Source organism: Dermacentor albipictus, chromosome 5, assembly GCF_038994185.2.
Source record: "Dermacentor albipictus isolate Rhodes 1998 colony chromosome 5, USDA_Dalb.pri_finalv2, whole genome shotgun sequence".
Classification (NCBI taxonomy): Eukaryota; Metazoa; Arthropoda; class Arachnida; order Ixodida; family Ixodidae; genus Dermacentor; species Dermacentor albipictus.
Window position 1 is genome coordinate 63,655,130 of NC_091825.1, and position 24,148 is coordinate 63,679,277.

Here is a 24,148-nt window from a genome sequence, read left to right on the forward strand (position 1 = left end):
ACCTCGTGAGACTATTTTTTCCCGTTTACGAACAACCGTGTATGTGTGGGGCTAGTTTAGGGTATTCTTCGTGTTTACGTGCCGTCTAATATAATTGTCGTGTGTTTCTCATCATGCACCGTCTCCTCCATCTTCCTCGCGTCACACGCTTTGCAACGTGACGATCCTAACAACATCACATATCTGGCGTCCGCGACAGGACTGCTCTTACGCTATCGAGAAGAGCAGCACATTGCATATGTGTGTCTCACGGGTGAGGATGGAGACAGACAAGCTTACGGCAATTGGAAAAGAACTGGGGTTGACTGGCGCGGCACTGAAACAATGGGTAGACGAAGAGCGCGCGCGCGAAAGGGAAGCGCGTGAAGCACGCCTGGCTGAACGCAATGCAGCAAAAGAAGCTGATGCCGAAGCGCTAGCTAGATTAAAGGCTGAAAGGGAAGTGCTCGAGCTCAAGCTAAAGTTGAGGGAGTTAGACGCGACAGCGGGTAGCATGAGTACTGGGCAGCTTACAGAGAGTGTGCACGCAGGCGCTACCGAGAGCTACCAAAGACCGCACAAGCTAATCCCACCATTCAACGAAGAACGTGATGAGTTGGATGCATACATTCAACGATTTGAGCGCGTCGCAACGAGCCAGGGCTGGCCACAAGACAAATGGGCCCTATCGCTGAGCCTCTGTTTGACAGGCGTAGCTCTAAGTGTTGTCGGCAGAATGGCACCGGATCATGCCATGGACTATGCGACACTAAAACAGACGCTTTTGCAACGCTTCAGATTCACGGAGGAAGGCTAAAGTTTCGGTCGGCGAAACCCGATAATTCCGAAACTGGTAGACAGTTTGCCGGCCGTCTATTGGGATACTTCGATCACTGGCAAGAAATGGCCAATACAGACCGGACATACGATGCTCTGCGGGACAAGATTGTCTCAGAACAGTTCCTGATGACTTGCCATGAGAAACTGGCAGTCTTTTTAAGAGAAAGGAATTGTCAAGGAATTGACAAACTAGCGGAAACTACTGATCATTACATGGAGGCGCAGGGGTTAGTTAACATTGGCAAAGGTAAAAACGAGAGAGAACCTAGCAAGCCACCAGGTCAAGCTCGAACTCCTGAGCGACAAGAAGAGAAGGAAAGACCAGGCTGCTTTCTTTGTGGTAAGCGCGGTCACAGAGCTGCTGATTGCTGGACCAATACGAAGGGTCCAAATACAAATACATCTTTCTGTGGAAAGTGCCGCCGCACTGGGCATAAGACAGGTGACTGCCCCAAAAAACCCAACAGTACTGAGAAGGCTTCGTGCTCGATGCAAGAAGTAGACATGTCCAAGGCAGTAACCGAAAAGAAACAGACCTTGCGTCGAGTTCCCGGAAGTTTGGAACGCGGGAGAACACAGACGCGTAAACAAGACGAAAAGTCTATGCCTACTGCCGAAGGTGTGCTTGAAGGACATCCCGCTACTGTCTTGCAAGATACGGGATGTGACTCTATTATTGTCAAGAGGTCCCTTGTACCAGACAGTAAGCTGACAGGAAAAATTTCCTCGGTCTGTCTTCTGGACAGAAGAGTGTTGAAGCTACCTGAAGCAACCGTGGAAATCGCGTCACCTTTCTTCACAGGCAAGACTCGGGTTTTATGCATGGACAACCCTTTATATGATATTGTCCTGGGAAATGTGAAAGGTGTACGGAATGCCTCCAATCCTGACAATGAATGGAAAAGACATCTTTATACACCGAGCGCTGCGGATGAATCATTTAGAGCAGAAGGTGGAAACTGTTCTAGCAATGAATCAATCTCTGCTGACACTTTATCATCGTCTGCTAGAGAAACCAGGGACAACTCGGAAGTGGCGGCGACAACCAGACAGCCAAGATCAAGTCCGTCTTCATTACCAGTACCAGCTATAAACCCCCTAGACATCAGCCCAATCAACTTGAAAAGCAGGCAAAGGGAGGACAGCAGTCTACGTAAATGCTTTGAAGCAGTGGACAAAGAGGTGAAGACTAGGTTCGCCGACGTCCAATTCCTTATAAAGGAGGGAATTCTTTACCGAAGATACACACTGCGGTCAAAGAAACAAATGGAACAGCTTGTCGTACCCAGAAGCCTTCGTCATTTTGTGATGAAAATGGCTCACGAAGGGATCCTTGCCGGACATCAAGGAATAAAGCGAACCACAGACCATGTTAGCGAAGAGTTCTACTGGCCTGGATTCAAATCAGACATCACGCGATTTTTTAAATCGTGCGATACGTGCCAGAGGACTTTTCCTAAACATCTAATAGGTCGAGTACCATTGGGAAGTACTCCCGTCATTGATACCCCGTTTCAGAGAGTTGCCATTGACATTGTGGGACCATTAACTCCCATGTCAGAGAAAGGGAATAAGTACGTTCTGACAATGGTCGATATGGCAACGCGGTATCCGGACGCTGTGGCACTGCCAAGCATTGAAACAGAAAGAATAGCTGAGGCACTTCTAGAGATGTTCTCTCGTGTGGGAGTCCCACAGGAGATCATCAGTGACAGAGGCACATCATTCTCGTCACGTCTGATGAAGGAGCTAAGCCTTGGGGGAAGGGGAGCTGGCGTGGTTATCGCTATGGAAGTGAGCAGCCTGTACATGATCATAACGACAGGGTTCCTATAACTGCGAGGCTTAGATACCTTAAGCCGTCTTCTCTCTTTCACGCAGTTGCCAACAACTCCATATCATCCGATGGCAAATGGCCTTGTGGAGAGGTTCAACGGCACCCTTAAACAAATGATAAGACGAATGTGTCAAGAGAGCCCGAAACAATGGGACCGGTACTTGGCACCATTGCTTTTTGTTTATCGCGAAGTCCCTCAGTCAAGTCTGGGTTTTGCACCCTTTGACTTGTTGTACGGCCGTTATGTCAGAAGGCCCATGGCTATATTGAAAGACTTATGGACAGGTGATCAGCTTGACGATGACACAAAAACCTCATTCGGGTATGTAGTTGAGCTACGGAAGCGTCTGGAAGACACTTGTCGTTTGACCAAGGAGGAGCTTCAAAAAGCAAAACTTGTACAGAAGAAGCACTACGACCGGAAGGCCAGACCACGTCATTTAGCTGTTGGAGACAAAGTTTTGCTACTGCTGCCTTCGGACAACAACAAATTGATTCTTACGTGGAAAGGGCCATTCACTGTACTTGAGAGGAGAAATGACGTCGATTACGTCATTGACCTCGGGACAAGGACGACACTGTTCCACATAAATTTACTGAAAAAGTATGAAGAACGACCGCCTATATCACCGCCATTAACGAAAGCGTCAGCTGCTTGTCAGACTGATGACACCGAAAATGATCATGCACCGTCTCCTCCATCTTCCTCGCGTCACATGCTTTGCAACGTGACGATCCTAACAACATCACAATGGGTTAACTACTTAAGAAAAACAATTTATGATAACTCAAAGCGAAGCTCATTACTTTTCGAAGCGAGATTGGCATGCCTTAGAACAGGCACTTATAAAGGGAGATATAATAAGGAAGAAAAAGCATTTGCTTGCTGCGGTAAAGCTAGGGAAACTACGGAGCATGTTTGTTAGAATGTGAAGCTATCTACCCAGTGGTCGATTTAGGCCCCACTGGCCTCCTTGAAGCCCTTGGGTTCAGCGAAAGCAGTGGAAAAGTAAAGAACATGTCCGCTATAGGGATTAGTAAGAGGCAAAGGGAAGATTGGTGGAAGTAGGGAAACGACGAAAAACGGAGATGTACAAAAGCACAGTTCGCAATAGGGAATCAGAATATTTGGTTGTGGGTGTTCATAGTGTTTTTTTTATTGTTTCACCTAGGTAGGACATTAGGTAGTATATTAGCAAGAGCCTGGCGGCGCTACCCACCGCCCCGTTCCAAAGGGGATGCTCATAACATCCATCTATCCATCCATCCGGTGATTTTGCTCAACTTACGTTTGCCTCTGCAAAAGCGCACGAACCCCAAATCACAACCACTCCGGCCCTGACACCGTGCGATCACCTCTACTGTCGCACTATGCTCCATTCAGGCGTCAAAATATGGAGCGGTAGAGTGAAGATGTGTGCAGTATAGTTGGCTGCACAAATAATGACTGGCGTATTAAGTAATGCGATTTAATCTGTGTGGTCAAGTGTACGGGCCGCTGCTACATAAGGACCGCCTTCGTTGCTGGCGGCCCTTCGCGCCCAGCTTTCCTCGAGGGTTTGTATAGTTTCAGAAAGTAAAGTTACAGGGCGGTGTTAACTAATTTAGACAATGAGTGGATAGCTTTTGTTTGCGCGTTCAACTTCACATTTATTCGTTATGCATCACAGAGCCTTCGAGTGGTAGAAATTACATCAAATGCTCAGTCCATAATTTGCCCACTACTTGGTGACAGCGCACCAGGACTCATGCTGCAAGTTTCCTCTTAGTGCTGCGAGTAGGACATTCTCAGCGACATAACGAGTAGGTGTGGTGCAGCACGTGGTGGACATTGACCCGAAGAAAGGAAGGACGGAGAAGCGCTCACTCCCTTTAGGCAACGCTGAAACAGCCACGTCAGGAAGTTTCAACACTAACCAAAGCAGGCGCAGTTAAAGCAAGCGCTGTGTTTGTGTCTCTTTCCATTGTGCATGTGTGCATGTCGCTTTACACTTCAGCGCAATATAACTTCAGCGCAATATGGCGCAAGCGCACACCGTCACACTCGTTGGCACAACGGTTCCCGCAGCCACCCTAGCAATATCGTTTTTTTTTTCGTAACCCACGATTACAGGAGAAGCCAAGCGTCGGCAGCCATTATCGACAGTTTCAAAGGTGGTTACGCCGCACTTACGACTCTGGCCAGGTCTGCCTGAGTGCTCTGCTGGAGTAGCCTGTCTTCGGTAACCTCGTGTCGCTTCAGACGGCATCGCTGTTCGCTTTGGTCCCGCCCCATTCCGCCTGCACATCACAATTGAGTAATGCTATGTTCACATTACGGTCGTAACGCGCGTAACAGCTCTTTTGGCGTATCGAACGTAACGGCTGTAAAAAACGTTACGGCAGTTAAGCCGGCACCTTTGTTCACATTTACTGCTGCTTAAATTACGGCTTTTACAACAGGCCAATAAAATTTGGAGCTGCAGAATCGACGTCACCAGCGGTCCAATATGGCTCCTGCCAACATGCGAGCGCTGGCCGAGATCGAAGAAATTCACGCTCAAAACAAACTTATAGTCATGTATTCAATCGCCCAAAGACGACGAAGGTGGCGCAGAAGGGTTTGGGTGCGGCAAGTATCAGGGCCGTGGACGGCGATTTTCACAACCTTTTCGCCAAGCTCCGAGTTGGTGACGCTGCGATGTTTCATAACATCATGCGCATGTCGCCCCAGCAGTTCCGCTTCCTTGAAAACCTAATGAGACCACTCATCGAAGTTCGGAGCACGCATCTGCGGCCATCGATTTCCTCGGCGGTTAAACCAGATGAACTGAAAACAGTCTCGCAAGGCGCACTGCAAAAATTTTCACGAACACAGCCAATCGTGCGCACGGAAAGGCGGAATGGCACTTCCCGCACCCGGAGCTGTCTGCAGACGGGAGGACGGAAGTGTCGTCACCGGTTGTTGAAAGCCGAAAGCTTATCGGTCATTGGCTGCGTCGCAACGGTCGTAACATAACAGTCGTAAATGTTGCCGACCCTTTAACACTCTCACCCACGATTTTTGCGAAAATTGCGCACGTTGGTACCTTTATGTTCGCAGTCTGAACTAGAGGCATACGCTTGTTGCGCTTCCGCTTACGTATGTTACGAAAAATCGGCGCCTTACGAACGTAGTCTGAACATAGCATAACACGTTCTGTATGAAAATAACGTGACATTGAACAAGTTTACTCATCCATAAAGACTCAAATTGCGATTCACTGTTACTTAAGAGGAAGCTTTAATTTGAGCCCAACTCCGACGCGGCCTATGCAAATACATGTAAAAAGTAAAAACGCTTTTCTAAGGTAACCCCTGGAGCGATCTTAATGAAATTTGTTGCATTTCAGAGATAAAGTTAACTTCTAGTGACTGTTCGAAGCGGATTTTCGTTTCAGGCCTGAACGTTACTGAAAGGATATTCAGAAATTCGAAAGTTCGAAAAACATAGAAGCACGACGTTTACGAATAAATAGCGCTCCTTCAATAACATATCGCGATTCTGTAAACAGCGTCCGCTAGATCATTCAAAGCGGAAAAAATTCAATATGTTAGTTTATCTATGAATTGAATTTTTTATATTGTCTACAAGACTTCGGCAAAAGCTGTATTTGTATTTACATTTTTTTTAGATTCACGTCTGACTTATAAATGCAACAAGCATCGTCAAGTTTGGTGGAGTGCTTGCCGAGAAAATTTTATTCTCCTTTTACGTGTATTTATATAGGAGCAACCGAGCTAAAGCTTCCTGTTAAGTTCATTGCGAGGCCCAGTGGAGTCCAGTGAACGATTGTTAGGTCAAGTGAGTCCTCGTAATTAGAGAGGGATTAAGCACCAATGTACTGTACAGTCAAGTCATGGCTTTTTATCTTCATAATATTCATAAAAAGAAGAAAGCTTTTGATCACCTACGACGAACACCAACACGTTAATTTTGACTGCATATAATTTTGAATATACTCAGTGGCTATGGTGTTGGACTGCCGAGCACCAGGTGGCGGGATCGCATCCCGGCCAGCGCGGCTGCATTTTGATGGGGGCGAAGTGCGGAAGCACCCGTGTACTTAAATTTATTTGCATGTTAAAAGACCCCAGGTTGTTGAAAGTACCGGAGTCCTCCACTACGGCGTGCTTCATAATCACAAAGTGGTTTCGGCACGTAAAAACCCCCCAGTTGAGAAATCAATTCTATATTATATATATATATATATATATATATATATATATATATATATATAGGACATGCTCGTATGCAGCGTGGCTGAGTTTAGCAAGCTGGTCTAGTGTACGGCTGTACTACACACAATGAACTGAAATATAACCACACCGAGTAGGTATAGAACGTTCAGTAATTTAACAGACGCCCAACGTTCGCGGTATTTTCCGCGCTACCACTGGGCAATACTGGCACAATCGAATCGCGTAACACTGAAAACCATCAGCATCGCCAGTAAAGGGCTCAACTGCTATTCGAAGTAGTGCACGGCAAAGCATGTGCAAAGGAAAACACATGTACAGAACATGATCTGTACAACAATCAGATGAAGCCTGCCGGTTCGTCGTATTTAGAAAAGTTCGCGTACATTACAGTAACTTTCATCATGCAAAAACGAACGTGTTTATATCTTGCTCGTGTTCTGAACTACAAGTTTTTTTAAAAGGAATTGATTGTATATTTGGAGGATATGGAACGCCCCTGAGTAGTACTCCCGTGCAGCAACTTCATGAATGATCGCCTCTTCACAAAGTCTGTAGAACTAAAGTGTACAAATCGAAACTATTACCTCTTCGAGAGTTTTTTTAGCTTAAACCTGCTCTCTCAACTTCTATGTAACGCCCATCAGGTATGGTATAGCATGGCTATTTCGCCACATGAAATCGTCTTTCATGTTAGGTTCGCTAAAGTGAACGTCAACGGCACTGTGCTACACTTCTTGGTGTCAATCATTTTAAATCGCATTCGTTTAATTTACAAGATTAGGGTTTTTTATTGACCTGTATATTTATTATTGCGATAGCAACAACATGTACGCTCCAGGCGCATTTCCGCCATCGTCCTCCCCTTCGGCGTTGGCGTCGCCGTGATGTTCTGTATGAAGTCCAAGTGCGAACGCCGTGGCCGCGCGCCGTATGCTGTAGGCGCGAGTGAAGCGCGTGACGGTGAGCCGAGGATGGTGGCTCGATCTCGCACGCCAAGGGAAGGCGTGGAGCAAGCACGCCGTCTTGCAACGCGCGCAAGGCATCGGGGGGAAGGGGAGGGAGGGGGGAGCGTTCAGTTCTGACGGCGGCTGCATGTGGCGCGGCTGAGCGCGGCCGCACAGGCCTTATCTTGAAGGCGATCTGCGATGAGTATTAGCGGCGAGAATTAGGAGTGGCGCCCTCTCGCGAGTGACGTCACGGCCAGGACGCCGCTCGCTTCAGCTCGCTCGGCTGCCGCGCGCGCTCGTTCCCTTCGTGTATGCTTGGGGTATGGGTGGCTCGAGCCGTACGTATTGAAGAATACGCCGGCTTCTTTCAGCTGCCATACCTTAACCACAGTTTCTTCTTCAAAAGCGTGTGAGTCGAGAAACTTTGCGGCTTGGATATCGCAAGCTAAGTGGCGTTAAAGGGGTGTGCTAGGTTTTGCAATACATATATGCGCCGTGTCTATCGGTAAATTTTGACTAAAAAAAGAATATCTGCAAATTAAACGCGCGAAGTTGTGTATGATGCTTGGCTAAACACTTAACATTCCTTTAGTATTTAGCTATGAGAGGCATTGCATTTTACGTGGAAGAAAAATATGGTAATTGGCGTCAACATGTTATCCGATGTTAGAAAGACACTGCCCAGCGAAGCTGTCATCATGATTCCTATTACTCTGGTGTGTTGTTCTATTCAAATATGGTCATTCATTAATGCGTAAAAAAATAGTTAGGCGCGCATTTCTTATGGAAAAGTTTGCTGCTACTCTCATCCCCCTCTGAAACAGGTCTCCAAAAAACGAATTGCTCATGGCTGCTAACACGACGGCGCGTCATGTAGAGAATTTACATAGTTAATTCACAAACACCATAGTAGCAATCACCTGATCGAGAGAAAAGTTTCGTTGTTAAGATCGAGAGCCACTCAATTGAAAGTGATGAAATGTTTCATAGTGGCCCTCAGTAGCCTTTATCGACAATACGGCACACCCCTGATCACGTAACGGTAGCAATCGACCGTCCGTATGGCGAGGCACGCTATGTTTGCGAAACCCATCAGTCACTACAACTAAACCATAAAGCATTTTTTACAGCGCCAACTTGAATGGCTAAAGTATTCTCGAGCTACTACACTGCAGTTTAGATTGCCTACAAAAGGAAAATTCAAGCAACTTCTGTCTCACCATGTCTCGATCCAGCGTTATTTAATTATACAAACGGATAACTATTCGCTTCGTCGGTACATAAAAGAGAACCTTGCAGGCTAAATGAAGTTTGCTCCAATCCAATCGCACACATTCATAAAGAAAGCACCAGAAGCCTTGCATATACTTTCACTTGATTTCTGACCCTCCACCGGGGGAATTTCGATATCTTCAATATGTCCCATACTACTAGTCATTGACGCTTCGACTTCTTTCTGGCTGCAGCTATGCGGTCCAGCAGGCATACTTCACTAAAAAAATTGGGCCGAGCAGCCTGTGTAAGTTCGCCAAACAGATTCGTCATGTATATTCCTCAAGCAACAATTGCACCAGTAAATTTCTCAAGTGAGTTTGATTTGATTTATTAATTTCCATTTACACGCACACATGTACAGAGGAGTGGTAAATGGAGGTGGATGAGGAAAAAAAGCCGCACAGACGCGGCTTGAGGTAACCTCACCCCCTTAGGTACAATATGGCTGCATGCGGTAACACATCAAGCGCCATATGGCCATAAAACATTGCAGTTATACAATATATGAAAGGACAGTGAAATATTTACACAATAACAATGCAAAACACACTGCGGCATTGAAATAAATAAATGATATACACTTGGTAACATAGACAAAAAAAGAGGAACATAACATGCATTATTAATCATTAACAAACGCGCTCTAAAGAGGTGAGTTGAACGTGTAGCACGGAAAAGGGAATATATATTGGTACATTTCTATTTGTAAGCTCTGTAAATAGCTGTAAGCATTCATTAACTTTACTTCAAATTTCCGCCGCTTAAAAAAAAAATGAACACGTGAAGAACCACCTAATGTTGACAAGCAGTTAAAGAAGCAAGTGAGGCGTGCAGAATCTAAGCTCCAGTATTAGTTAAGTCCCCGTGCTATTGCCGAGCGTTTCTGTGAGGAAATGCAAAAATTCGATATAATACCATGAACTACTCGTCGTGAGCAAACCTGTTTTAGCGGAATAAAATCAACGTAACTGCTGTAGAAGTCATATATAGCCAGCTTTGTGACATACTTGTTGCACCGCGGCAGGTATGGTATCATAACTGGATTCCTATAGGCTATGCTTTTGCGATTGTCTATCCGCGTATGAAAAACCGCGTATCTATTGAAAAAGGGTAAGTACACATGTACACTGTACATGTTTCATGTACATGTACATGTTTCAAACAGGGAAAAGTGGCAGCTGGACTACCAAGTCATCCAAGCAACTCAGGGCTGTCCAGAGAGCCCGCGATATCGCCGAGAGTCTCAACCTCCCGGCTCCGTCGTGGGTGCGGCCCGCAGACGCTGCCCCCTAACGGGGACACTCATCGTCTTCTCAGGACCAAAATAAAAGTTCTTTGTCTGTCTGTCTGTCTGTCTGTCTGCGTCGCTTCGGCTGGCACTGTAGCGTTGCCTTCGAGAACTGCATTGTTGTCTAATAAATTAGCTCTTTGAATAAATGTTCGCAAAGGAAGACGTCGTAAAATATATTTGAGACGACCACCATAAGTATACAAGCAGAGAGAACGAGGGCGAACAAACGAAAACACCGCAGAAAGCGCCCGGACAACGCCCGAACTGTAGCAGACGACAGGCGCGAGTCCGTGCCCTGACGTCACGCGAGCGGCGCTCGCAGCGCCGCTCGTGTTCATTCTCGGGGCTAATAGTCAGCCGCGCGGGCCCTGCCTTTAAAGCAGTCTGCGATGGAGACAGTGTGTGCTGAATGCCGATAGCTTCGTGTGCGATGTGTTCTCACCGCTTAGTTGACGTTGAAGTGAGGCGCCGTGCGAACACCAATTCGCTCACGGCTGCTGCCGCTATTTTTTCGAGTGAGATGTGTTTATGTTTACCTGTGCCTGTGTAACACCACGCATCTAAATTTAGTTAAGCGAATGTTTACCATTTCATACAGCCGACAAAACTTATCCTCACTTCCTATAGTTGCCTACTAATTTGCAACGCAATGGATGCTTCGCCTTCCGGTCTAAACTGCTACTTCTTGTCATGCTGTATTTATACCTTTTAACATTTTGATTTTAGTTACGTCGATGAGTGACTTGCTTGTATATACCACTTTGTAGCAAGACGCATTCCGATGCACTTGCTTACAAAAAAATATAAAGATAAACGACTTGCACGGCTTCTTTAAGGGAGTCTTTTAAGCTACTCAGCTAAAGTTGTGACAACCCCCTGCCAGAAAAAGTGGCAGCTGGACTACCAAGTCATCCAAGTTGGCAGACACAGGCAGAGAGACAAACAGCTCGCGAAAAGTGCGTGAAGTACGCTAAGAATGGTAATCCCATTAAAAATACGGGACGTTCTGAAAATGTAATGCCTTGCGAAGTGACGCAATGGAAGCGCTGTGGCGGCCATTGCTCAGAACGACACCATCAAGCTTACACCCACCTGCCAGCAGCTTCTTGGACTTTGTATGGCGCTTCCAGCGTCCCTGCTGTTCGCTCCACGTGTTGCCCGACCTTGCCGACAGCCTTGGTTCACACGCTTGGGAAGCAAAAAGCAAAAACAGGGAAACGTGTTTGAAACCAACGCGATAACTGTTTACGGAATGCCACATAGAGATAACAGCATTACAGTTTTGGTAAAACTGCCCATTCACGGCACATTACTTTTTTCTTAAGACACTGAAGACTGCATGCAGAAGACCGCCTGCTCTGTCTTAAAGCGAGGCTTTCTTTGCGAACCACTCTGCCCTCTCTCGCTGACCGTGGCTCGCGCCTACTGCTGCTGCTGATGGTGCATTTCCTCCGAATAGCTCATACTGGGTAGTGGGAAGGTGGCGCCATCTAAGGGCGATGGCTCACACTACTTCTGCCACAGTAATGGGGTGTATAGGGGCTAGCTGGCCTGCTCATGCGCATCATCGGCCACTCGTACAAAGCCAGAGCGGGCGGTGACGCGGAGAGCCGCGATGAGATGGAAAAGAGGGCACCAGAGGAAATTGCCTCACATTGCGCATGCATTGTATTGTATTGTATTGGGTTTTATGGCGCATAAACGACTTCGGCTATCTTGCGCCAAACACATGGTATAACTTATTTCAAAATTGGGTATCCTCAGCGAGGTCCTTGTCCGGACAAGGCCTCTGAGGAGCCCAACAAACCAAATTAAGACCTCAGCATTCTTCCCCGCCTAGCAACCACGTGGACGGTCGCACCTGCGCCTCCGAGGGGAGGTCGGGCAACCCAAACAAACGGTGCCGAAAGCTGTGCTACTTCGGCGCCAAAACGCCAAATTGACCACCACGAACACATGAGATTAACCGTTATAATAGACGTGTGTTTCGTTTACAAGACATCGCATTTCCTCAATAGAATACCATAATAAAGCATTCGGTTTCACTTTGCACTCACATTCGACATGCACAAACACGTGTTTGAGCACTCCTTGCGTATATACGGAAAGCATCGCTGTATTCAGATTTTACCAGGGCACGGTGGATCTGCTGCATTTTTTCGGTGCTCTATACAGATTGCAAAACAATCAGGCTTCCCACATTCGAGTGCAGCCTACGCGGTCATGTGACGTAGAATAGCGTAATTGTTACACAGGGCGTCACAGTCAACATTAGCCAAGCTCGTAAAAAGACGCAGTTTCGCCCGAAAGGCGCAGCACCGATTTCGATAGCAAATTAGTAGATACCTATACGAAATACGGATAGCAGTATAAACCGCCGCATAAACTTGCAAACGTTTGCTTACAAACAAAATTAAAAAGAACAGTGTCACGCGCGCAAGTAAACATGAACATGTATAGCAAACCACTACGAGCCCCAATGGTCAGGTCATGAAACACGACGCCGACACGACCGGCACGCAGAGTGTGCGCGAGCAGTTTCATCGGCGTAATCCGGCTTCCGCCTGATTGAGCGGGCTCAGCCAAACAACTGCAGCTTATGTAACCGTCTGTTTGCCACTATCGTAAATAAGTGCCACTCCAGCGGCCTTCGTAATCCACGGTGCAGTTTCCGGACATTAAAGTCCAGAATTTTTTTATTAAATCCCGCTTGCTATGTTCACCCGGAGCTCTTCGAGATAGCAAACGTATAGTATAGTGTAGCAATGAGTACCACTAGTATAGCAGGAATATTACAAAACTGAAGTATTCGTATAGTAGTTCGTATGGTACACAAATTAGCGTAACCTTACAACAAACAAAGCTCCTCTTTCGGGTAAAAGAGCGACAGCAACACAAAAAAAGGCGCCAGGAGCCACATAAAAATGTACATACAAAATACATCCATAAAAAATAAAGATCTCTGCAAAGTTTACAGGGCCCGTTTTACAAGACGCAACGACAGCATTGCTCCGGTATCGAAACAATTCTATAGGAGGGAATTAAGTTCCAAGGTGGCTACGATGAACTTACTGCACTGGGTAGGGTCGACCTTCCCCTAAGCGGTGGGCAACCAGTCTTCGACATCCAGATGTGGGCGAAACGCCACCGCTGTTCGCTTCGGTCTCGCCCCCGACCGAGGTCTGCATCCCACGACGTCGATCGCCCTCGGGAAAAGTAGACGGGGGGAAGACGGTGGTCGCAGCGATCGCTCAGTTCCTGGGAGCGTCGCTGCTCGCTCCCGTCCTGCCGCAGTTCCTCCTCGACTGGCTTCGCCGCAAAACGTGCACAGCAGCAAACGTATAACTACTCAGACTTGTACGTCACGGATTGGGTATAATGAATCACTTGCAATCAGTTACCCTTCTCGCTAGTGTTGTAATTGATCGATGCTTTTTTGCGTGGCAACACTAAGTGTTCTCGCCTTCTTTTCCTTAGGCTGAAAATGAGAAGCAAGGCGCACAGGCTTGTAGGTTGACGGATGCTAGACGGCTAAGTCGTAAGGCGACAGACAGTTCAAGGCGCCATGCTTCGCGCCAAAACACTGTGGCAACACTGGCGTTCAGCAACTTGGACCAGTTGGTTGCAAAAAGCACGGGCAAGCGATTGCACGACAACTGCGCAGACCGGTAGCAGAGGGCATTGACGCTAACTTCCTGTGCTAAGGTATCTCTAGAAGCAAAATTCGTAAATCTCTAGTTGAAATTTCATTTCCTAGATTTATGCATTCATGCTTAGTTTTCTCAGAAGTTGACAGTCTGCGCTTACAGCGCGAAAAAACAAGAGCAAATGCTGAAAAACTCAGACACGCGTATCAGATGTACCTCAACTCACCTTATTATGCAAAGGTCCTTGCGAATAACTTTCTATTGGCACTTAGTTGCTTACGTGCATGAAGTTGGGGTATTTAATCCGTACCTTCAATTTTCCCAAGAAGTCACGCATTATCATTTTGAAGTCGCCTCTCAAAGTCGATATTGGCGAAAGTTATTGACTTGCCCTCGACATTTGCCATATCTGCGGATGCATGTAGCAACCCTAGCGCTGAAGTCTACGTAAGAGATTTTGACGAATCTTGTTTCAGGTCATTCAATTGTGGGCTGAGGAGCACCTCTTAACTGCGTTAATTTAGGCTTTACAAAAAACTTATCGGCGTTCAACACAAAAATCTGTCTACAACTTGCTCTCCAGCCCGCTGAAACCGTTCTTAGCTTGCGTCTGGAGATTGGTTTCCGCTTAAGTTTCAGCGGATTACTTACTGTACCAACAATGTTAGACAAGATACAGTGTCAATATGGAACTCGTGCATCGGCTATTTTTGTTTTCTTACACACCTGCTATTTACATCTGCGGTATACCGAGGCCGCATCGTGTAACGATTTAATCTTTTGCTTTACAATATCCATTGCGCAAGTGGTTGATGCCATCCCAGCCTACGACGAAATGCACAAAAGTAAGAATGGAAAAGTATAATCACGGTATAAAGGGCCAAGGTGTACAGATCCGCCGTTGGAAACTGCTTTCAGTGTTCTCAGTGCTCTCAGTGTTAAAAATTCTTAGATGTTGCCACAAGGACGCCGACCCCTAAATCGGTTCCAGCAAATTTATATCTAGGGATAACTCCTTAGAATTGGTACCACTGACCTGAGGGCTTATTTCGCAGGCGGCAAAATCACCCATTTTGTTCCCAAACGCTCGCGTAGGTCCTTGCTTTGTTGCACTGTAGGAACCAACGATCTTGCATGTCTCGTATCCCCTCGGTCTCATCGTGCCCCCGTCTCCGACCATGGTACATTGTAACCGCATATGCAGTTTTGCGTCATGACGCCTTTGCGAGTGTCGACGACCACAGGGATTGCCTCTTCAGTGTATGTGTTCCTTCGTGGGTTCTCAGTTTTCTTTCACTATATTTCGCCGAGTGCAAAAAGAAAACATCAGTTGTCAGTCGACATCTGCGTCGTTCTCCTCCTTGCTGGAGTCTTTTGCGCTGTTTTCCCTATGAACTCCACGACGTGTTCCCGGCTTGAAGGGCGAACATTGGTAACGGTGCGGCGCAAATAAACATTCATGAATGTCAATCGAAGGCTCTCAACGCCAATGTGGCCAGGAACTGTGAGCATTCCTATCGGTGCGATGCAAGCTGGTCGATAACACGACCAGAACTCTATGTCAGTCTCTCGGGTCAGGTTGCCGGCATAACTGCCAGAACTTATTACGTCCAGCGACACGTATATCCCCAGTTGAGTACCTATTACTCATTCTCATTTCAGCTATGTTGTACCCTGCTAAGTAATTTTTGCTCTTTTTCGCGCAATAAAGCAAGTTCACGAACAGCATTTGCATTTGCCATACATTTCAGAGTACAATAACGCGATACAACAACGATAAAAACTGAAGACTCCATGCAAACTAATGCCATATTTACATAATAAAAGTTTCTCGCTAACCTAATTATGTTTCCTTCTAACCATAACTTTTCATCTCTAACTCTAGGTTTTGTCTAACTTTTAATCTGACGATATCTTTTTTTTTTTTCAGTTTGAACAGGATGCTAAAAACTCTACGAGGTCATCACCGTTCACACAGTCATGGCTTGGACACCAAAGTTCGCTGAGGTGAGGCCATGTCTTTGACTATGAACTGGTTTGTTGCGCTTGAAGACGCAGACGATACAATGGGGATACAAAACACACAAAGCGGTAATTACAGTTACGCATACTTACAACTTACAGCAATGGATAACAAACTCGCCCAAATGACCCCTTTGGCATATCTTTGACATTGTAAGCGTTGTCGGCGGTTGCAAATATAGGACCTTGCAGCTGTCTGAGTGCATCCTGTTTCGACTGTCTGCGGCTGAACGCTAGATGCAAGAATCAGTGCCAGATGGCTAGCGCGAATTTTGTTGTTGTCACGTCAGGTATTCATGCACTGGGGTAATAATAATTAATTATAATTATTAGGTAAGACAAATCTCCGAGAAGCTTGCAATACCCGTTTGAAAAGACGCAGCGGCTTCAATCACCTGTACACAACAACGTCCAACAAGATGCACTAAAACATTGCAGAATTTTAGAAGCAAGTAAGTTGAACGGCGGCCAAGATAAACTTACTGCTCTTGGCAGGCTCGGCCTTCTCCTGAGCCGTGCACAGTGTCTTCGGTATCCTTATGTGGCTTCCGATACAGCCGCTGTTCGTTTCGGTCTCGCGCGGGTCGCGTTTATCGTCCGTGACGGCATTCACCCTCGCGGAAGGTAGAGTGCAGGCCGTGGTCTCCACGATATCACTGCCGCTGTTCGCTCCCGAGCTGCCCGGTCTCGCCCATCCACTTCCAACTGGCTTCTCTGCAAAGCGCGGAAAGCGGTTAAGGTATAAAAACAATGCGAGTGATTTTGCGCGCACCATAGATTGCTGACGCTCAACTGGGCCGCTTGCCAGTGAAGCCATATACAGGGCGTTTCACGTAAGTTGAACCAAGCATTTTTAAAAAGTGGTTAGTCGCGTCTGAATGAAATCAACGGCATATGGTTTTGCTTCATGTGGCGCTACATTAATAGTTTTTCTATTATTCTGCCTAAATAGTTAATTAAGATGAAATATGCAAAAAAAAACTTTTTCACTATAGTGCCAGGTGCATTTCATTGCGTTGTACAGGGGATTCAGAAACGACTGATGCAATTTTTTGCCAACGTACATGCCACGTGGAGACTTTCCTCGAAATATGAAATATAACCACGTGACTGCGCTCATGCGCTATCGCATTGCAGTGCTCTCAATCGCGGTTCCTGCGAAAAAACCGTGCGCGCGCACCTTGGCGAAGCGAGCGGCCGCGGCTGTACGCATCGGCTTCACAGTGAGTCAGCATCTTTGGCGGTGGCACGCCGAAAGGAAGCGCCGTCGTCCCTGATCACCGCTAGGCTCGATGCACGGTTAATAATAATAATAATAATAATAATAATAATAATAATAATAATAATAATAATAATAATAATAATAATAATAATAATAATAATAATAATAATAATAATAATAATAATAATAATAATAATAATAATAATGTCTTCATTTGTGTCCCGTAATAGTACACGACACGGGAGACCTGCAGTAAAAGCTGTCATTTATGACAGCTTGACAGAGCCGTAGGCCCCCCCCCTACACGAGGCCGTTACATAACTACAAAAACGGCATATAATACATGGTCACATTTGAAATTACACATTACGAGCGTACAATGTAACGTACGCAAAAATAAGCAATAAACATCAACTCGTACAATTAAACATCACGTCAACGACGTAGTAATCACAAAAGAACAAGGCGCTCTCAAACGGTTGAGAGCGCCTTGTTCATTGTTTTCCCCTGACAGCGAAGGAGTTCGTAGAGCAGCCATGCAGCGTTTAAGAATATGGAGCAATATGAGCGAAGATATCAGCGTTACTTAATGCAGGAGTGGGCGAGAGTTTGGAACAAAAGACATCACGTGACATAGGTAGAGTCGATGTTAGTGGTATAGTGCTTCAGGAAAACTGCTTCTTGCCTTACTAGGTATTTGCTGAAAGATATTTACGCTAAAAGGGCACGCATTAACAGGAAGACATGTGTTGTAGCCAGTCTTCCCTTCTGTGATGGTGAAGTGTGAAGCTGCCTCCGTGGGAGGGACACGCGATACATTTTTAGGAAATATTTGCCACGATTTGGCGCTCCTCTTACCCTCCAACAATAACGAACGCCCATATTGCAAAAAAATAAATATAGCGGCAGCCAGGGTTCGACAGCGAATCTGTCATAATCCATAAGTACGTACGACGCTATCCCGTCAGGTGAATCAAAGCACTGGTAGCATACCGTGCCGGCGTCTTCCAAAACGGCCGTGTCAAACTTACGTGCGTCCTTCGCTACGAGCCAATGAGCCATCGCCGGCGCCATTCCGTTGCCCCTAGCACGGTCGCTGTTCCATCCCGTCCTGTCTCCCCGATCCTCCTGGAAGGGGTTCTGCTCAAAGCGTGCAAGGAAAGTAACCTATAATTAGTCTTACGCAAACAAAACTAACGAATGATGATCTGCTTTGATGACAAAGACTTTCATGAAATGTGGTGACAGGAAAGACGAAAGAAGCGAGCGATTAATTTTGCAAGTTCTCCGATTCAATGCATAGTCCATTAGTCCACCTACAACGTTTGTAAGAGTCATTCTAAGGTTACTACGCTATGGACGCCGCGTTGTATATGGCGTCCATGGTTTAGGCTTATCCACCGTAGCGTGTCCTTGAAGCGGTTCAATACGAGCGCACTTTTAAAGAAGTACGTAGCGTACGTTCTCTGCCGCTCACAAACACGCATGCGCATATATAATAAGTATTCAAAAACATCGCCCATCAACAGAACATCAACTGCAAACACATTTCGATGTTGAGTCAAAAATAATTCCACTACCTTTTCCCTACGGGCGTCTAAATAGTTCCACGGCCAATCTAACGCAGGCGTGGATTGTGTGCAGTGGCCGAGATTCTGCAACTGGATACGGACGCCCAAACAATTTACGTACTCACGCAGGAACTGCTGGACGGTGATACAAGAGCAGAATGGCTGCTAAGAGGTTAGCTTCAGACGTAGAACAGTAGGCAAAAGCTACGGTCTATCCTTCGACAGACTGCTGCTGTTTCCGCCTCTGCTGCCTTCCTCGAGCGGCCGCCTCGTTCCACAATGGCGCCACCTCAACGTTCCACGCTCGAGCCACGAGACTCTCTCGTGCGCCTCTTCTTCCGCGTCTTTTCCCCGTGCCATTGCAATATCACGCTCGTGCCTTCGTCGTCGTCGTCGTCGTCTTCGTGTTGCAGCGGTGGCACGCACACGGTAGCAGGAGCACCACGCGATAATTGCAGACACGGGGATTTTTACTACGCGATTTCGACGGAACCTCCTCCGCGCCAATAGTAGTAGTATATTCAAGGCTAACTCGCGACCCCGAAGACAGAGACGGCGTAATCCGGCGCATACTCGTCATGACAAACGGTATTGCAATAGCAAATTATGAACACTCGATATGCGATTGCACCACCGCGGTTGCCGCTGTCTCACCGTTCTGCTATCCACGACGCATGCACGGCTTGCGCGTCCAGGATTAGAAGGACTCCAGAAACGCGCGTTTGGCTCGAAGAGAGACGGCGCCAAGCTCACGGACCATCACAGTGCTAGACAATGCTAAAGGAACCGTTCTAAGGACCGTTCAGCCTGCATTCAATATCCAATTCGTTGCGTTCTTGTATTTGTGCATTTTTTTTTAAATCATCCCTATAATGCATGGAGCCAGACACGCGCTCGCGGGGTTAAGAGCGCCGGCCTGGTCGACCGGCATCAACGGATAGAGTTCCTGTGTCTTTGCTCTTACTTGACCCTTCCACACTTTTAATGTGTATCCCCGGCATGTCTTTATTTGTATCAATCGTGCCTCATCTGTACGTGAAATTATGGGCGAGAGGGACATCGCTCAACATGTCCTTCGTTCCTGTTGTCGCATCTTCCTGCATGCGATTTGACATGTTTAAATTAGACGATATTTTTCAGAGTGGGTGATCCACGCAGTATGACCCATGTTTGTTTTGTTTCCTTCGCGCACCTCTGCAACGATCATTTCATCACGGCATTTGTCGTCTACATCAGCTGCAGCGTGTCTGTAGAATGAATATCTCTGCAGTGACAATGATAGAAGTGGCAAAATATACTACTGGGCGTCTCGTCTGTACTAAATTGGATGATAAGAGCTCGTGATCAGCGATTTATTTTTTGGCTAAAGTTTCAACTAACCGATGTTCGTTTCCATCGACCGGCATGTGGAGAGAATTCGCCTTGCTTTATTTAGTTTTGCTGCATAATACTTTACAACCTTACTAACTCCCATATTCAATAAGTTCACATGATATATGGGCAAAAACAGTTCTTTTCTATGGGATCCAATATGTTTAATATCGGGTTATCCGATAAGAGAGCTATGGCGCACATGGGTCTTTTTGTTTCACAGTCTATGTCGTTTCAGGAGTCTTTACCGGTCGAAAGAAGGTGTGCCTTAGCCGATAAACCTTGAAAAGTTTGCAACAAATTGTGCACTTGTAGGCCCCCTGATGAGCCCTAGTTTAATTACACACGGTATGACATAGTCAGGTCTCTTAAGCGCGACCACTCTTCCTCGCACGGACAAACGTACTGCCAAGCTACGCCTCTCTGTACGCCGCGCGCTAGGCTCAATTTACCTTTGATTACGTCATAGCCTGCGCGACTGTGGATCTCCTCACGCACAGATCCACGGTCGAGTAACTTATAACGCGATAGCATTAACGAGCCCTTGTGGCAGGAAATCCGGCGTCGGACGTAGTTTGGGCAAAAAGATTCTTGACAATCGCATACAACACGCGCTAAGAAACTCCTCCGTAGTGCCTCGCCCGAGTCACATATTCAAGGAGCAAAAGTACCCGCATTCCCTCTCTCGCACCCGCTCTTGCCGCTGCACCTAACTAATGCGCAGACCGGCCGCGGCGTCGGCCATTTGCGAGCGCCGGCGCGACGGGCGTCTTGGTGGCCACGGAGCGGCGCGCCCGGTTCCCTAGAAATAAAACCCCTTGATGTTTGAAAGTAGCGACACTCTCCTCCTCACGGCGCTTTCCTCCTCGATTCTCCTCGCCCGCCGGCTGCGCACGGCACGCTATTCCTCGCTGGTTCCCGCGGACGGGCCGCAGGATTCTATGGAGGCGTGTTATTTTGGGCCAGTTGCGCGCCCCAGTGGGGTTGAAAATTTTGAGAAATGTTAATAACAGCATCGATAATGCTAGAGGCAACATTTATGACGGGGTTGGTTTTTTCCTAAAGCCGTATGAACGGTGTATACCGATGTAAAGGGAGCTTTTGAGGCGAGTTTAAACTCCAGACAGTTTTTCTGCCGCATGATGAGATGCTTTACTTTGTGCGTCTGATCTAGTATTGCTTGTAACACATCCCTTTGTGTGCGGCATATTAAGCAAAAGTCTTAGACCTCTGTTTCAAGGTCGTGTTGTCACCTACAGAAAATATCGCGTGACCGAAAGAAGGCGGGAAGCGAACCAAAGCATGTGCACCCGTGTATAAGACATGATTATTGATTAGCAAAGTTATGATTGATTAGTGATTGGATTAAGATTAATTCGGGTGTATTAAGGAGGGTTAAAGTCGATGAAAGTGGATTAGGGTGAATGATGGTGAATTAAGGTGCATTAGTAAATATAAAGGTGTATAAAGAAGGACTAGGCTGGATTAAGGTGGATGAAGGTGGATTAGGGTGAATTAGGAGGGATTAAGGTACATTAGAGGGGATTAAGGCCGATTAAGTTGGATGAAGGATGTCTTACCGCAGTAGGCTTTAGAAGGCTTTCACGCTCGCTTCTCTTGGGCGATAAATAAGAACACCTGGCACCCTTTTTTCTTGCCTGTGCGCGTATGTGCACCGCAGTTAATATATTCAGCATTCCTTAATTAGTCGCGAGTGCATCGACTGTCCATGCCTTTGTCTTCACAATGTGAAAGTTATAGCTTTTTTGCTGTGGTCTGTAAACTGAATAGGACGATTGCGGAATTTCAGTGTGAAAAAGCGGTGCCGGCAACCGCTCATTGACTACAGTAGTAGAAGCCGAGGAAGGGCACCTAATGAATATTCTTTAGGGGTCGCCGTCAAGGAAGCGTTAAGCAATACTCGGTATATCTATAGGAGAAGACATTCTATATATTTAGGCAAGAGAAACGCCTTTGGATAACGTATTGTAATAGTTCACAACGAAATTTTGTTACATTATGTAGTAGCATATTTAAATTTGATTTGAATTAAGCATCACAAAACATTTATAGCAACGAAAATCAAACAGCATTGTCAGCAGAATGTTTTATTTTTATGTACACGCACTAACGTTGGTTGACAAGATACACGTAACCGAGAACATAAAATAGAATATTCGACAACAATAATAATAGTACTGAATATAATATTCAACATCAGAATCAATGCTAGTGTAGAATTATGAGAAAAAGAGACGCTCAAGAGAACACAGCAGTGGTAAGATATCATGAGAAGCCAACAAAGACGCGAAGGACAACATAGGGGAAATTACTAGTGCTTACCGATTGAATTAAACAAATGATAAATTAATGGCAATGAAAGTCAGCGAAAGCAAACTTTTTTCAGCTTCAGCTTTTTTTTTCCCGAGTCTTTGTAATATGCGCGGCTCAAATTGGTCTTCAGTGAAATGTAGCTAGAACAATTAGAGAAGAGTTAGTCACTCAGGCAGGATGAGTAAAACGTCTTCATACATTTATAATAATACGTTACTGAGGGCAACCGCATTTTTATGCAACGTACAAATTGCCGCAACAAAAACGCTGGTGAGCTGGCCGGAAGAATTACTAGATGCATTACGATATGATTTGCTACGAGCAATGAGAGACGCCTCACCTCGCAAACAACGCTGTTCTTTGTCGGAACAAAGTTCTTTCGGCCGATGTTATGCAGCCACTGCTTCTTGAGCAAGCCGTCACGCTTTCCTTGCGGTATCACAAAAACGGCATAACCATGCTCAGGCTTCTTGTTGCAGTTATATGCGCAACAGCAAGGCATAGCGCTAGCTTATACAGCAGGAAACACAGCTTTCAACGTTCGCTACGCCGAGCTAAAGCGCCGAGCCAGCCGTGCTGAGGAGGAAAATGGCGCGAACGAAAAAGAAAAACAAGCAAAACTCAAGATCCGCGCGTTTCCAAAGGCAACGGCAGGGAGACCAATCGTCGTGCAGGAAAACGGGGGCAAAACTGGTTGCCGTGGGGGGGACGCGCAAGGGGCGAGGAGGAGGCGAGGAGGTCGCGCGGCGGCGGCAGAGTTCAAAGAGTGGCGGTACTTTCAAATTATCAAGGGACTTTACCTACAAATACCTGCAGCTGGCGTTCGCCTCCGGCCCAAGCAAGAGGCCGCCTTTCTACCACAAAGCCCGCCTTCGTGCATAGAGTTGGCCACCAGCGTTTCCCGGTAAACATCACGGTTACATGCCTCTCGCCGCAAAGCGTGAAAGGCAGTCAGGGGTCTGTGAATGCAATCGCGCTCCACTCTTAAAGGCGAAGCTCAAGCGCCCTCCAAATTTTTTTTCATGTAGACAGCGATATGAAAGTAAAGCACGTGGCATTTATTCACTCATTATAAGGGTTACATTATGATACAGCTAGTGGGGGGCATGGGCTACGGTCTAATGTTGCTATCGCACTCGCTCGCTATTCCTAGTCCATAGTGTACAAAGGTGGCACAGAGGCGGTAACCGTGCGTCTCGTTGCCCGATTCTGATCATGTCATTTCTGGGCACTACCTGCAGAACACGGGGATGCCATACCGAGGAAGCGTGAAGAAATCTATTACTCCTAATGAGCGCAGGTTTCCCGTTGGTGAAATGTACCTGCTATAGCTCAGTGTTCTCAAACGTGACCACTCCAGCTCGGATCGACATGTGTTATGTCGAGCCATAATCATACAGCTATCTGAACGCTGAGCGAGTGGCTAAATTCAGCGCCGGTTGCGTCATGGGTGGCGTGCCAAGCGCGTCAACTATGCGCGAGACCCATGCATGATCGTCTAATGGCTTGTGCCCCCTACACAACGATACCAAAGCTAGGCGCGTGGGTTGAAAGGTTGCAAAAAATAGAGAAGATAACGTAATAACAGGTT

General features: G+C 46.6%; 1 protein-coding gene across 2 annotated transcripts in view; it reads right to left on the reverse strand.

The window, feature by feature from the left end:
* The window catches only part of LOC135912364 (uncharacterized), a 337,983-nt gene that overhangs the window by 209,342 nt on the left and 104,493 nt on the right, over window positions 1-24,148 (reverse strand). For both annotated transcript variants that reach the window (XM_070538422.1, XM_070538423.1), the window contains exons 25-29: window positions 18,313-18,421; window positions 16,543-16,773; window positions 13,463-13,699; window positions 11,483-11,578; window positions 4,830-4,936 (exon numbers count right to left, since the gene is read on the reverse strand). The gene's annotated coding sequence lies outside the window, so the exon portion shown is untranslated. The remainder of the gene's footprint in view (window positions 1-4,829; window positions 4,937-11,482; window positions 11,579-13,462; window positions 13,700-16,542; window positions 16,774-18,312; window positions 18,422-24,148) is intronic.